The sequence below is a fragment of the Chrysochloris asiatica genome, unplaced genomic scaffold, assembly GCF_000296735.1.
Source record: "Chrysochloris asiatica unplaced genomic scaffold, ChrAsi1.0 scaffold00082, whole genome shotgun sequence".
Classification (NCBI taxonomy): domain Eukaryota; kingdom Metazoa; phylum Chordata; class Mammalia; order Afrosoricida; family Chrysochloridae; genus Chrysochloris; species Chrysochloris asiatica.
In genome coordinates, this window is record NW_006408600.1 from 1,025,069 (window position 1) to 1,039,379 (window position 14,311).

Genomic DNA, 14,311 nt, shown 5'->3' on the forward strand with positions numbered 1-14,311 from the left:
ATATGTTGTTGTGTGCCGTGGAGTTGGTTCCGACTCATAGCGACCCTGTACAAGGTTTCCGAGGCTGTAAATCTTTATGGGAGCAGAAAGCGTCATCTTTCTCCCGCGGAACAATATATATATATATAGTTATTGTTGTTAGGTGCCATTGAGTCAGTACCAACTCATAGCACCCCTATACACAACAGAATGAAACACTGCCTGATCCTGGACCAACCTTACAGTCGTCATCACTCCTGAGCCCACTACTGCCGCTGTTCAGTCTATCTCATTGGCAGGGTCTTCCCCCTTTCTCTGATCCTCCACTTTATTCTTTACTCGAGGAACTTTATTATAGGAGGTCTTATGCAGCAGATTTGCCCAATGCACTACATCAACAATACATCATCTGATTTCTTGACTGCTGCTTCCATGAGTGCTGATGGTTGATCTGAGTAAAATGAAGTCTTTAACAACTTCAATCTTTTCTCCATTTATATCGATATTGTTTATTGGTCCCGTGGTGAGACTTTTTGTTTACTTTACACCAAGATGCAACTCATACTGAGGGCTGAGGTCTTTGATCTTCATCAATAAATATTTTAAGTCCTCTGCTTTCAGCAAGGAAGGTTGTTATCACCTGCATATCTCAGGTTGCTAATGAGTCTTCTTCCAATCCTGATGCCACATTTTTCTTCATATGACCCAGTTTATCAGATTATTTGTTCAATATACAGTTTGAATAAGTATGGTGAAAGAACATAACCCTGGCACACACCTTTCCTAGTTTAAAACCATTTGGTGTTCCCTTGATCTTTCCCAACAACTCCCTCTTGGTCTATGTATAGGTTCCTCATGAGTATAATTAAATGTTCCCAAATACTCATTCTCCACAATGTTATCCATAGCTTGTCATGATCCACACAATTGAAAGCCTTTGTGAAGTCAATAAAGCAAAGGTAAATATCTTTCTGGTATTCTCTGCTTTCAGCCAAGGTCCATCTGACGTCAGGAATGATATTCCTCGATCCACATCCTCTTCTGAATCTGGCTTGAACCTTTGGATGTTCTCTGTCAATGCATGCTTGCAGCCATTTTTTGTATTACCTTAGTAAAAGTTTACTTGCATGGGATATCAGTGATATTGTACCGTGATTTCCACATTCCATTGGGTCACCTCTCTTTGGAATGGGTACAAACGCAGATCTATTCCAGTCAATTGACCAAGTAGCTAGTTGTCTTCCAAATTTCTTGACATAGATGAGTAAGTGCCTCTAAAGCGACATCAGTTTGTTGAAAGATTTCAATTTGTATACCATCCATTCCCCATGCATTTTTCTTCGTCAGTGCCTTCAATGCACCTTGGACTGCTTTCTTCAGGATTACTGAGTCTTGATCATAGGCTACCTCTTTTTTTTTTTTTTTTAATTAAAGAATTTGCTTTCTATGGTGGTGTTTCTAGCTATTTTTTTCTCGCGCTCTCAAGTGTTTATATTACAATGGTAGGCAAGGGAAACCAAGATTCAAAAGACAGCCAAGCATCTTAACTTTATTTCCCCTCTTTTACCCCTTCAAACCATGCCTTAATCTCTGTATCCCAGAGTCCTGTTGTTCCAAGGTTGTGCAGACATCATCATTTACCTCTGTCCCACTTAGCCCATGCAAACCTGCATAGGTTACCTCTTGAAATGGTTGTACTTTGGCCATTTCTTTTTCGTACAGTGACTCTGTTAATTCCGTCCCTCATTTTTTTTTTTTTTTTACGCTTTTATTGTGATTTGAGTGATTGTTTACATGGAAGAACATCAGTTTTGCACCCATCCTATCTCCTTCCATCTTCTTTTCATGCATTCTATATCATTCAATATTTTGCCCATTGTTGTTGTAGTTGTTAAGTACTGTCAAGTTTGTTCCATCCCATAGTGATCTTGTATAGGGTTTCTGAAGAGTGACTAGTGAGCTTGAACTGCCAATCTTGTGATTCAAACTGACTTGCAGTCCAGTGCAGTAACCCAAGCACCACATAAGGATAGAATCCTTCGGTACTGCAAGTTGAGGCTTGATTTTTTTTCTTCAGTTCCTTCAGCTTGAGAAATGCTGAGCATGTTCTTCCCTTTTGGTTTTCTATCCAGTTCTTTACACATATTTGACTTTGTGTTCTCAAGCTGATCTTTGAAATTTTCTTTTCAACTCTTGTACCTCCTCACTTCTTCCATTTGCTTTAGCATTTTCTACCCTGGAGAACAAGTTTCAGGGTCTCTTCTGACACCCATTTTGGTCTTTTCCTTCTCTCTTGTCATCCTAATGACCTTTTGGTTTCTTCCTGTATGATGTTCTTGATGTCATCCCACAACTCTTCTGATCTTCAAGCTTTAGTGTCTAATGCATCAAATCTGTTCTTCAGATGATCTCTAAATTCAGATGGGATATGTTCAAGATAATATTTTGGTTCTTGAGGACTTGTTTTCATTTTCTTCAGCTTCACTTTGAATTTGCATATGAGCAATTGATGGTCTATTCCAAATCTGCCCCTGGCCTTGTTTTGGCTGATGAGTTGGAACTTTTCTACCATCTCTTTCCACAGATATAGTCTATTTGATTTCTGTATGTGTCATCTGGTGAGGTCCATATATATAGTCCTCTTTCACGTTGTTTTAAAAATGTATTTGTAATGAAGTCATTGGTCTTGCAAAATTCTATCATGTGATCTCCATCATCGATTCTATCACTCAGGCCATATTTTCCAACTCCTGATCTTTCCTCTATGTTTCCAATCTTTGTATTCCAATCACCAGTAATTATCAATACATCTTGATTTCATGTTTGATTGATCTCAGACTGAAGAAATTGGTAGAGTTCTTCAATTTCATCATCACTGGCTTTAGTGGTTTGTGTGTAAATTTGAATAATAGTGGTATTAACTGGTCATCCTTTTCGGCATATGCATATTACCCTATGATAGACAGATTTGTATTTCATGACAAATCCTGATATGTTGTTTTTGATGATGAATGTGATGCTATTCCTGGCCAATTTGTCATTCCCAGCATAGTCAATCATGTGATTGTCAGATTCAAAATGGTCAATACCAGTCCATTTCAGCTCACTGACACCTAGGAAATCGAAGTTTATGTGTTCCGTTTTATTTTTCACAATTTCCAATTCTCCAAAATCCATGCTTCGTACATTCCATGTCTGATTATTAATGGATCTTTACATCCATTGCTCTTCATTTTGATTTGTGCTCCATCAGAAAATGAAAGTCCTGAAGGCTTTATTCCATTACTGAAATCATGTGTTCCACGGGAGAAAGATGAGGCTTTCTGCTCCTGTAAAGATTTACAGCCTTTGGAAACCCTGTACAGGGTCGCTATGAGTCGGAACCGAATCCATAGCATGTAACAACAACAACAATCATGCTCAACTCTACTTTGAGGAGGCAGCTCTTCCCCAGTCACATTTTGTGAGGTTTCCAATATGAGGGGCTCATCTTCTGGCACTATATCTGACAATATTCTGGTGTTCATCATATTTTGATAGTCAATATCCTGGTGCTGACAGTGTTCCACTGCTACTCATAATATTTTCAGTGACTAAATATTCCAAAGTAGTCTGTCTCTCCTTCTAGTCTGTCTTCAGCTGGAAGCTCATCTGCAACTTGTCCACCATAGGTGACCCTGCTGGTATTTAAAGTGCCCGTGGCATAGCTTTCACAAGCCACTCACAAGCCACCACAGTATGATAAACTGTTTGTGTATGTGTTAGTTTTAAGTTGGCTCTGATGCATAGTGATTGTATCTAGGGTTTCCAAGGAGCAGCTGGTGAATTTGAACCACCAACCATGCAATTCAATGCATTAACCACAGTGCCATACCAAAACTCCATATATATTGTTGTTAAGTGTCGTCGAGTTGGTTCCAACCCATAGCGACCCTGTATAGGGTTTCCAATTAGCAGCAGGTGAGCTTGAAGCACTAACCTTGTAGTTCAAACAGCTTTGCAGTATGATGCATTAACTCATACAGCATCACACCAGATATATACACACACACATACATGTTGTTGTTGTTGTTCCTAAGTACCGTTGAGTTTGTTCCCACCCATAATGACCCTGTATAGGTTTTCTGAAGAGCAGCTGATGAGCTTGAACCACCAACCTTTTGGTGCAAACCGACATTGCCATCCACATTAACCCTCAGTACTACACAAACACACACACATATATATATATAAGACTTTATGCTGAGTGAAACAAGTCAATCACTTGTTTGATAAAAAGGAGATATATTATTTGACCTCACTTATATAAAAAGACAAGAAAATGCAAAATAATAAAGACCAAAGTTTATTAGTAGTTATAAGGGGCATAAAGGAGGGAGGAAGGGGAGTTAATTGTGATGGAGAAGTTGCATTAGTTAAGATTTGGGTTGTACATATGATTATTGTAATTTCTGCCAATAAGTTGTACAACTATAAAATGTTGAATTGGCAAAATGTGTATAATAGATACATTTAAACTATGATTTTAAAAAAAAAGAGAAAGAGAGAGAGAAATGTAGCTGCTGAGAGTGCTGAAATTCCTAGGTTAGTAGGTTTCAAATCATAGCTTCATGAGCCATCCCATTTAAGTGGCCTAATAGCATATCTTCTGGCACAGAAGAGACTCTGAAACTTGCTCTCCAGTGTAGAGATGCTAAAGCAAATAGAAGTGAGGAGGTAAAAGAGATGAACAGAAATTTTCAAGAGGTAGCTCAAGAAGACAAAATCAAAGATTATAATGAACTTTATGAAGACCTGAAGTTAGAAAACCAAAAGTGAAAAACACACTCAGCATTTCTCAAGCTGAGGGAACTGAAAGAACAATTCAAGCCACGGTTTGCAATATTGAAGAAATCTATGGGGAAAATACTGAATGATGCAGAAAACATCAACAGAAGATGAAAGGAATTCAAAATCACTATACTCCCCCCCAAAATAAAAGGTCGATGTTCAACCATTTCAACAGGTAGCATATGAGACATATGAGACCAAGAGCCAATGCTACTGAAGGAAGAAGTCCAAGGTGCACTGAAGGCATTGGCAATGACTAATGCTCCGGGAATTGATGGAATACAAATTGAAATCTGTCAACAAACTGTTGCAGCAGTGGAGGCATTCACTCATTATGCTAACTGATCGGAAGAAACCCATATATGTTCCCATTCCAAAGAGAGGTGATCCAACAGAATGGGGAAATCATCAGACAATATCATTAATATTGTATACAAGTAAAATTTTGATACAGATCATTCAAAAATGGCTGCAACTGTGCATTAGTAAGGAACTGCTAGATGTTCAAACTGGATTCAGATGAGGAAGTGGAACAAGGGGTGTCATTGCTGATCAAATGGATCTTGGCTGAAAACAAAGAATACCAGAGAGATGCTTACCTGTGCTTTATTGACTACACAAAGGGTTTCAATTCTGTGGATCATGATAAGCTATGGACAACATTGCGGAGAATGAGTGCACTTAATTGTGCATATAAGGAACCTGTACATAGACCAAGAGGCAGTTATATTGACAGAACAAGGTGATTCTGAGTGGCTTAAAATTAGGAAAGGTATTTCCAGGGTTGTACGGAGCTCTGGTAGCGTAGTGGTTACGAATCGGGCTGCGAACCTTGGGGTCAGCGGTTCGAAACTACCAGCCGCTCCGCGGGAGAAAGATGGGGCTTTCTACTCCCGTAAAGATTTACACCCTCGGAAACCCTGTACAGGGTCGCTATGGGTCGGAACCGACTCGACGGCACTTAACAACAACAACAACAACATTCTTTCACCATAGTTATTCAATCTGTATGCTGAGCAAATAATTTTAAAAGCTGGACTGTATGAAGGAGAACATGGCATCAGGATTGGAGGAAGACTCATTAACAACCTCTGATATTCAGATGATACAACCTTGCTTGCTGAAAGTGAAGAGGACAAAAACTACTTACTGATGAAGATCAAAGATCACAGACTCCGATATAGGTTGCACCTCAATGTAAAGAAAACAAAACTCCTCACCACTGGACCAATAAATAACATCAGGATAAATGAAGAAAAGATTGAAGTTATCAAAAACTTCATTTTGCTCAGATTGATCATCAACACTCATGGAAACAGCTGTCAAGAACTCAAATCACGTATTGCATTAGGCAAATCTGCTGCACAAGAACTCACTAAAATGTTCAAGAGCAAAGATGTCAGTTTGAGTACTAAGATGTACAAGCCCTGGTATTTTCAATAACCCCATCATATGCATATGAAAGTTGGACAGTGAATAAGGAGGATCATAGAAGAAGTGATGCATTTGAGTTATGGTATTGAAGGAGGATATTAAGAGTGCCATGGGCTGCCAAAAGAATAAACCAATCTGTGTTGGAGGAAGTACAGCAGAATGCTTCTTAGAAGCCAGGGTGACCAGACATCATCTCTCATACATGGGACATATTATCAGAAGGAACCAGTTCCTGGCAAAGAACATTATGTTTTGTAAAGTGGAAGGTCGGAGAAAAAAAGGAAGACCCCCAAGGAGATGGACTGGCATAGTAACAGCAACAATGGTCTTAAGCATAGTAGCAATTGTGAGGTTGTTGCAAATCTGGGCAGTGTTTTGTTCTGTTGTGCGTAAGGTTGTTATTAATCGGTACTGATTGGTTGACATCTAACAATACAACAACATGTTTAGTGCTTTTGTTCTATATCCTAGCTTGTAGAGTACCTGGGGTTTTAAAATCTTGCAAGTGGCATCCAAAGCACATTCACTTGGCCATCCAAAGGACATTCAACTTCAAAGCACAGCCAAGTCTCTCTTCACTAGGAGCAACTGAGGACAAAGGAGAGTCGAGAAAAGAAGAAGGATATGGAATGTGTGACTAATTGCCTCTATGAACAACTACTTCCTATTCCATAAGACCAGAAGAACTGTATGATGCACAGCTACCATTACTGAATATTTTTATCAACGTTTCCAAAGAAGAGTTCTGAACAAAATGGGGAAAATGCATAACAGAATTTAAAATTCCAATGAACTCTACACTTTCTGGAGCCATAAAGGGTGGATCAACCCCTGAAGCTACTGCCCTGAGATCATCTTTAAATCTTAAACCAAAAATTCCCCCTGGAAGCATCTTAAAACCAAAACTAGATGAGCTTAACTAGCTTTTAAAAATCTGCCTTGAGCATTATGCTCTTTTAGAACTATGGTATTTTCAATAACCTCATATGCTTGTGAAAGCTGGACAGTGAATAAGGAAGACCATAGAAGAATTGATGTTTTTGAGTTATGGTGTTGGAGGAGAATATTGAAAGTGCCAAAATATTGAACTTGGGGCTGCCAAAAGAACCAACAGAACATGTTGTAAGAAATGCAACCAGTGTGCTCCTTAGAGGCCAAGGTGGCCAAACTTCATCTTTCATACTTCAGACATATTGTCAGGAGGGACTAGGCGATGGAGAAGGATATCATGTTTGGTAAGGTGGAGGGTCACAGAAAAAGAGGAAGACCTCCAATGAGATGGATTGGCCAAGTGGCAGCATTAATGGGCTCAAGCATGGCAACAATAGTGAGGTTGGCCCAGGATTGGGCAGTGTTTCATTCTGTTGTGCATAAGGTTGCTATGAGTTGGTACCGACTCAATGGCACCTAATAACAACAAATATGGAATCCAATTGATAATAGCACTCAAAAAGAACCTTAGGGGACAGTGAATACATGTTAATGGGGGGAAGAAACAACTCAGAAAAGGAGGGTGAAAATGATTGTACCACTTGAAGAATGTAGTGTCAGTGAATTGTATGAAATTGTATTAAACACTACGTAGGAACTTTTGAGTCTGATGTACACTTTGTTGTACTTATTCTCAACCATAACAACAAAATAAATAAAATTTAGAGAATAAAAAGTTATATTCCAGGAAGCTTAGAGGAGGAATTAATTCATTACATAAAGGAGAAACCAATCAAAAAACGAAGGTGAGCATGTCTGCACGATTTGAAGAATGTAATAAATTTCACTACATTATATATGTCGAAACTACCGAACTGGTGTCAGCAACACAACAAAGATTTCTTGGAGGAGAGGGAAAAGAAATTAGGGGAATATATCTAAAAAGACTCTTCGGAGGGAAGTAGTTTTTTTTTTAAACTTTTTTATGAAGTAATTAAATCAGCATTGAGAAATATTGCTCTATTCTCTTTCATTAATTGTTTATCAAGACCACCATGGCACAATGACTCCTTTTTCTGATTTCAATTTGGAGTCTGAAGTTTCCAAGAAAGAAGAATCTCTCTTCTTGGATAAAAAGAATGACAGAGTGAATCAAATGAAGCTTCGAGCAGGGAAGGGAAGGAAAGAAGTTTGACTGTTCCAAGGAAATGAAGAGCATGTTCACGGTCCAAGAGCCAGGGAGAGTACTGTATATGAAAGAAGAAAAAAGAAATTTAGTGTAGCTGCCAAGCTGATTACAAAACAGGAGGTGGGAAAAAAATGAAAGTTAGTGAAGACTCTATTGTGATGAAACTACTACATAATTTTTGTTGGGACATAATGACAATTTTAAGATGCCTGAACTTGCACCAGTTTCTCTAGAGTTGGCAACAGAATTCCTCTTTCAGAGTAATGACAATTCTTTACCTCATCATAATCAAAAGGCCCATTGAAGTATATATATTTTTTTCCAAATTAAAGTTTAGATTCTCCTCTGGGAGAAAAATGTTAATTTCATGATGACCAAAGTCCATGTCTTTTTTAGCTTACTGACCATAACTATAAGAAATATATTTACCACCATGTACCAGTGAATTCATATATATACGAAACTAAGATAAGTATCACAAAGCACATTTGATATACTCTGATGTTCTCTATGTGATTCTATTCAGCTTAGCAAAATGATTCCTGAAACTTACTAAATTGGTTTCATCACAGCCCACAGTTTGAGAAACCCAATTTTACATTCTTAAGCAGGTAGTTTATCTTTACTGTGGTACAAGTTAGACTTCTGCAGAGAGATAGTGATGGTGTTAGCTCGGTTTTCTTCTGTTGTTGCTGTTGTTGTTGTTAGGTGCCATCGAAATAGTACCTACTCATAGCGACCCTACTATGCACAACAGACCGAAACACTGCCTGATTCTGGGCCAACCTCACAATTGTTGCCACACTTGAGCCCATTGATGCTGCCACTTTGTCAATCCATTTCGATGGGGGTCTTCCTCTTTTTCTCTGACCCTCCACATTACCAAACATGATATCCTTCTCCAGTGACTGGTCCCTCCTGACAATATGTCCGAAGTAGGAGAGATAAAACTTGGCCATCCTGGCCACCAAGGAGCAGTCTGGCTGCACTTCTTCTAAAACAGATCTATTGGTTGTTTTGGCAGCCCAAAATTCAATATTTTGGCATTTTCAATATTCTCCTCCAACACCCTAACTCAAAAGCATCAATTCTTCTACGGTCTTCCTTATTCACTCTCCAGCTTTAGCATGCATATGAGATTATTGAAAATATCATGGCTTGGGTCAAGCGCATCTTAGTCCTTAAACTGACATCTTTGCTCTTCAACATTTTACAAACGTTTTGTGAGCAAATTTGCCTAATGCAATACATCATTTGATTTCTTGACTGCTGCTTCCATAAGTGTTGATAGTTGATCCAAGAAGAATGAAGTACTTGACAACTTCAATCTTTTCTCCATTGATAAGAATGTTGTTTATTGGTCCAGTGGTGAGAATTTTTGTTTTCTTTACATTGAAATGCAATCCATACCAAAGGCTGTGCTCTTTGATCTTTATCAGTAAATGTTTTAAGTAATGTTCACTTTCAGCAAGCAAGGTTGTATCATCTGCGTATCTCAGGTTGTTAATTAGTCTTCCTACAATCCTGATGCCATGTTTTTCTACATATAATGCAGCTTCTTGGATTATTTGCCCAGCATACAGGTTGAATAAGTATGGTGAAAGAATACAACCTTGTCGCACACCTTTCTTAATTGATGTCAGAAGAGACACTGAAACTTGCTCTCCAGCGTAGAGACACTAAAGCAAGTAGAAGAAATGAGGAGGTCCAATAGCTGAACAGAAATTTTCAAAGATCAGCTCGACAAGATAAAGGCAAATATTACAACAAAATGTGCAAAGATCTGGAATCAGAAAACCAAAAAGGAAGAACATGCTCAGCATTTCTCAAGCTGGGGGAACTGAAGAAAAAATTCAAGCCTCAACTTTCATTATTAAAGGATTCTCTGGACAAATTACTGAATGATACAGAAAGCATCAAGAGAAGATAGAAGGAATACACAGAGTCACTATACCAAAAGGAAATGGTTAATGTTCAACCATTTCAAGAGGTAGCATATGATCAAGAGCCAATGATACTGAAGGAAGAAGTCCAAGGTGCATTGAAGGAATTGGCAAAGAACAAGGCACCAGGAATTAATGGAATAAAAATGGAAATCTTTCAAGAAAGTGAGGTGGCACAGGAGGCACTCGCTCATCTCTTCCAAGAAATTTGGAAGACAACTATCTGGCCGACTGGTTGGAAGAGATCCATATTTGTGCCCATTCCAAAGAGAGGTGACCCACCGGAATGTAGAAATCATCAGACAATCTCTTTGATATCCTATGAAAGTAAAGTTTGCTAAAGGTAATTATGGAATATACAAAGTACGAATTTAGGAAAATTGGAAGTTGTCAAAACTGAAATGAAATGCTTAGAGATATTTAACATAGGCATTATTGTTGTTGCTGTTGTTAAGTGCCATTGAGTTGATTCCGACCCATAGCAAGCCTGCATAGGGTTTCCGAGGATCAGCTGGTGAGCTTGAACTGCCAACTTTGCAGTTCAAGCGGCTTGGCAGTCTAGTGCATTAACCCACAACGCCACACCAGGACTCCAACATAGCACTAGTGAGCTGAAATGGACTGGTCTTGGCCATTTTGAATCAGACAATCATATGGTTTACTATGCCAGGAATGGCAAATTGAAGAGGAATGGAGTCACATTCATCATCAAAAAGAACATTTCAAGTTCTATCCTGTTTGTGATATGAAAATATCCATATACATATAAGGAAGACCAGTTAATATCACTATGAGTCAAATGTATGTACTAACTATTAAAGCCAGTGATGATGACATTGAAGAATTGTACCAATTTCTTCAGTCTGAAACTGATCAAACATGAATTCATGATCATACTGATAATTACTGGTGATTAGAATGAACAGGTTAGAAACAAAGAAGGATCAGTAGTTGGAAAATATGGCCTTGGTGATAGAAAAGATGTTGCAGATCACATGATAGTATTTTTCAAGACCAATGACTTGTTCATTGCAAATACCTTTTTTAAATAGCATAAAAGGCAGTTATACACATGGACCTCACCAGATGGAATACACAGAAATCAAACTGACTACATCTGTGGGAAGGGGTGGTGGAAAAACTCCATATAATTAACCAAAATAAGGCCAGGGGCAGACTGTGGAACATACCATCAACTAATCTTATGCAAGTTCAGGCTGAAGGTGAAGAAAGTTAAAACAAAGCCATAAAAGTTAAATTATGATTTGGAATATATCCTGCTTGAATTTAGGGACCATCTCAAGAATAGATTAGATGCATTAGACACTAATGATCAAAAAGCAGAAGAGCTGTGGGATGACATCAAGAACATTATACAAGAAGAAAGCAAAGGGACATTCATTAAAAAAGACAGGAAAGAAAGAAATACTAAAATGGATGTCAGAAGAGACTCTGAAATTTGCTTTTCAGCACAGAGATGCTAAAGCAAATGGAAGAAATGAAACATAGGATTATTGGGGCAAAATAGTGAATGATACAGAAAGCATCAAAAGAAGATGGAAATTATACACACAATCACTGTACCAAAATAAAATTGGTCAATGTTCAACCATTTCAAGAGGTAGCATATGTTCAAAAACCTATAGTACTGAAGGAAAACATCCAAGCTGCACTGAAGGTACTGGCAAAAAACAAGGCTCCGGGGACTGATGTAATGCTAATTGAAATCTTTTGACAAACTGATGAAGCACTATAGGTTCTCACTCATCTATGCCAAGAAATTTGGAAGACAGCTACCTGACCATGTGATTGAAAGAGATCCATATTTGTGCCCATTCCAAAGAGAGGTGACCCAATAGAATGCAAAAATCTTTGAAAAATATCATTAATATCACATGCAAGTAAAGTTTTCAAAATGGCTGCAATGGCACATTAACAGAGAACTGCCAGAAATTCAAGCCAGATTTAGAAAAAGATGTAGAACTAGGGATATCATTGCTGATGACAGATGGATCTTAGCTGAAAGCAGAGAACACCAGAAAGATGTTTACCTGTACTTTATTAATTATGCAATGACTTTGACTGTGTGGATCAAGGCAAGCTATGGATGATATTGTGAAGAACAGGTATTTGTACCTGAACACTTAATTGTACTCATGAGGAACCTGTACATAGATCAAGAGGCAGTTGTTAGAACAGAACAAGGTGACACTGAATGGTTTAAAATCAGGGAAGGTGTGCACTATGGTTGTATTCTCGCACCATACTTATTCAATCTGTATGCTGAGCAAATAATCTAAGAAACTGGATTATATGAAGAAGAGCATGACATCAGGTTAGAGGAAAATTTATTCTCAATCTGTGATATGCAGATGATATAACCTTTCTTGCTGAAATCAAAGAGGACTTAATGTACTTACTGATGAAGATCAAAGACTACAGCCTTCAGTATGGATTGCACCTTGTTGTATAAAAACAAAAATCCTCACCACTGAGCCGATAAATAACATCATGATAAATGGAGACAAGATTGAAGTTGTCAAAGTCTTCATTTTGCTTAGATCCACAATCAACACTCATGGAAGCAGCAACTAAGAAACCACGTGATATATTGCCCTAGGCAGGACTACTGCAAAGAGCTCCTTGAGGTGTCCAAGTGCCAAGACATCAGTGTGAGGACTAAGGTGTGCCTGACCCAAGCAATGATATTTTCAATACCCTCATATGCATGTGAAAGCTGGCAATGAATAAGGAAGCCCGTAGAAGAACTGATGCATTTAAGTTATGTTGTTAAAGAAGAAGAACTAAAAACATTATGAACTGCCAGAAGGAGAAATAAATCTCCCTTGGAAGGATACAGCCAAGTGCTCCTTAGATGCCAGGATGGTAAGGCTTTATCTCTCATACTTCAGACATATTATCAGGAGGAACCAGTTCCTGCAGAGGGACATTATGCTTTGTAAAGTGAAGGGTCAGCAAAATAAAGGAAGACCCCTAATGAGGACATTGGCAGCAGCAATGGGCTCAAGCATAACAGCATGACACAGGACCAAGTAGTGTTTCATTCTGTTGTATATGATGTCACTATGAGTCGGACCAACTTGACAACACTTGACAGCTACAACCAACAAGAAGCAGCTCTGTAAGACACAATTATTTGAGAACTAGTGAGTGAGAAAAACATTCAAAGGGTCTTCTATTTAAATTGTGCTCATAAAATAACTTCAAGCCTACAACCTGTGAAGGGACCATTGATGTTTCCTGATGGACATGACTACTGGTTAGAGTCAGATTTAACCGGCTCTCATAGCATAGTGGTTCTGCTACTAACCTCAAGGTCAGCAGTTCAAAACTACAAACCTCAAGGTCAGCAGTTCAAAATTACCAGTTGTTTCACAGGAGAAAAATGAGGCTTTCTGCTCCTGTAAAGACTTACAGCCTCAGAAACCCTATACAAGGTCACTATGAGTCAGAACTGACTCTGTGGCACATAATCATCACTTAAAAAATAGCACATCAGAAACCAGGCATTAGCATTTGGGGTGAGCCAACACCATGTTGGCCCTGTTTTCCACAGATCCTTACTGCTGGATTCACCAGTGTACTCCCTCTTCAGACCCAGTCCTGATCCTGTTCCTGAGTCAATGATATAACCAAGACAAACAATGCATCAGCAACCTCTGCTCAAGGTTACAGGGCCCTAAAATGAAGCTACACTTCCCAGACTGTGGCATAGCCACAATTGTGCAGCACGACTTTCCAAGAACATTTCAAAGCTGAGTCTTCTCTAATCTCAGGGATGCTGGGAAACTTGAATTTGGTTGTGATCATAAAGCAGTTTCTCTGTGAGGCACTGTGCTAAATAACCAACGGATGGAAGGAAGTGCTTTTGGTGGCCTTACCAAATCTGTCTGAAGGCTAGACACTTGGAAAGTATCTATCAAAATGCTCATCTTTCCTTTTTCTCAGTTAATCTTTAAAATCCTCTTTTTTTTTTTTTTTTTTT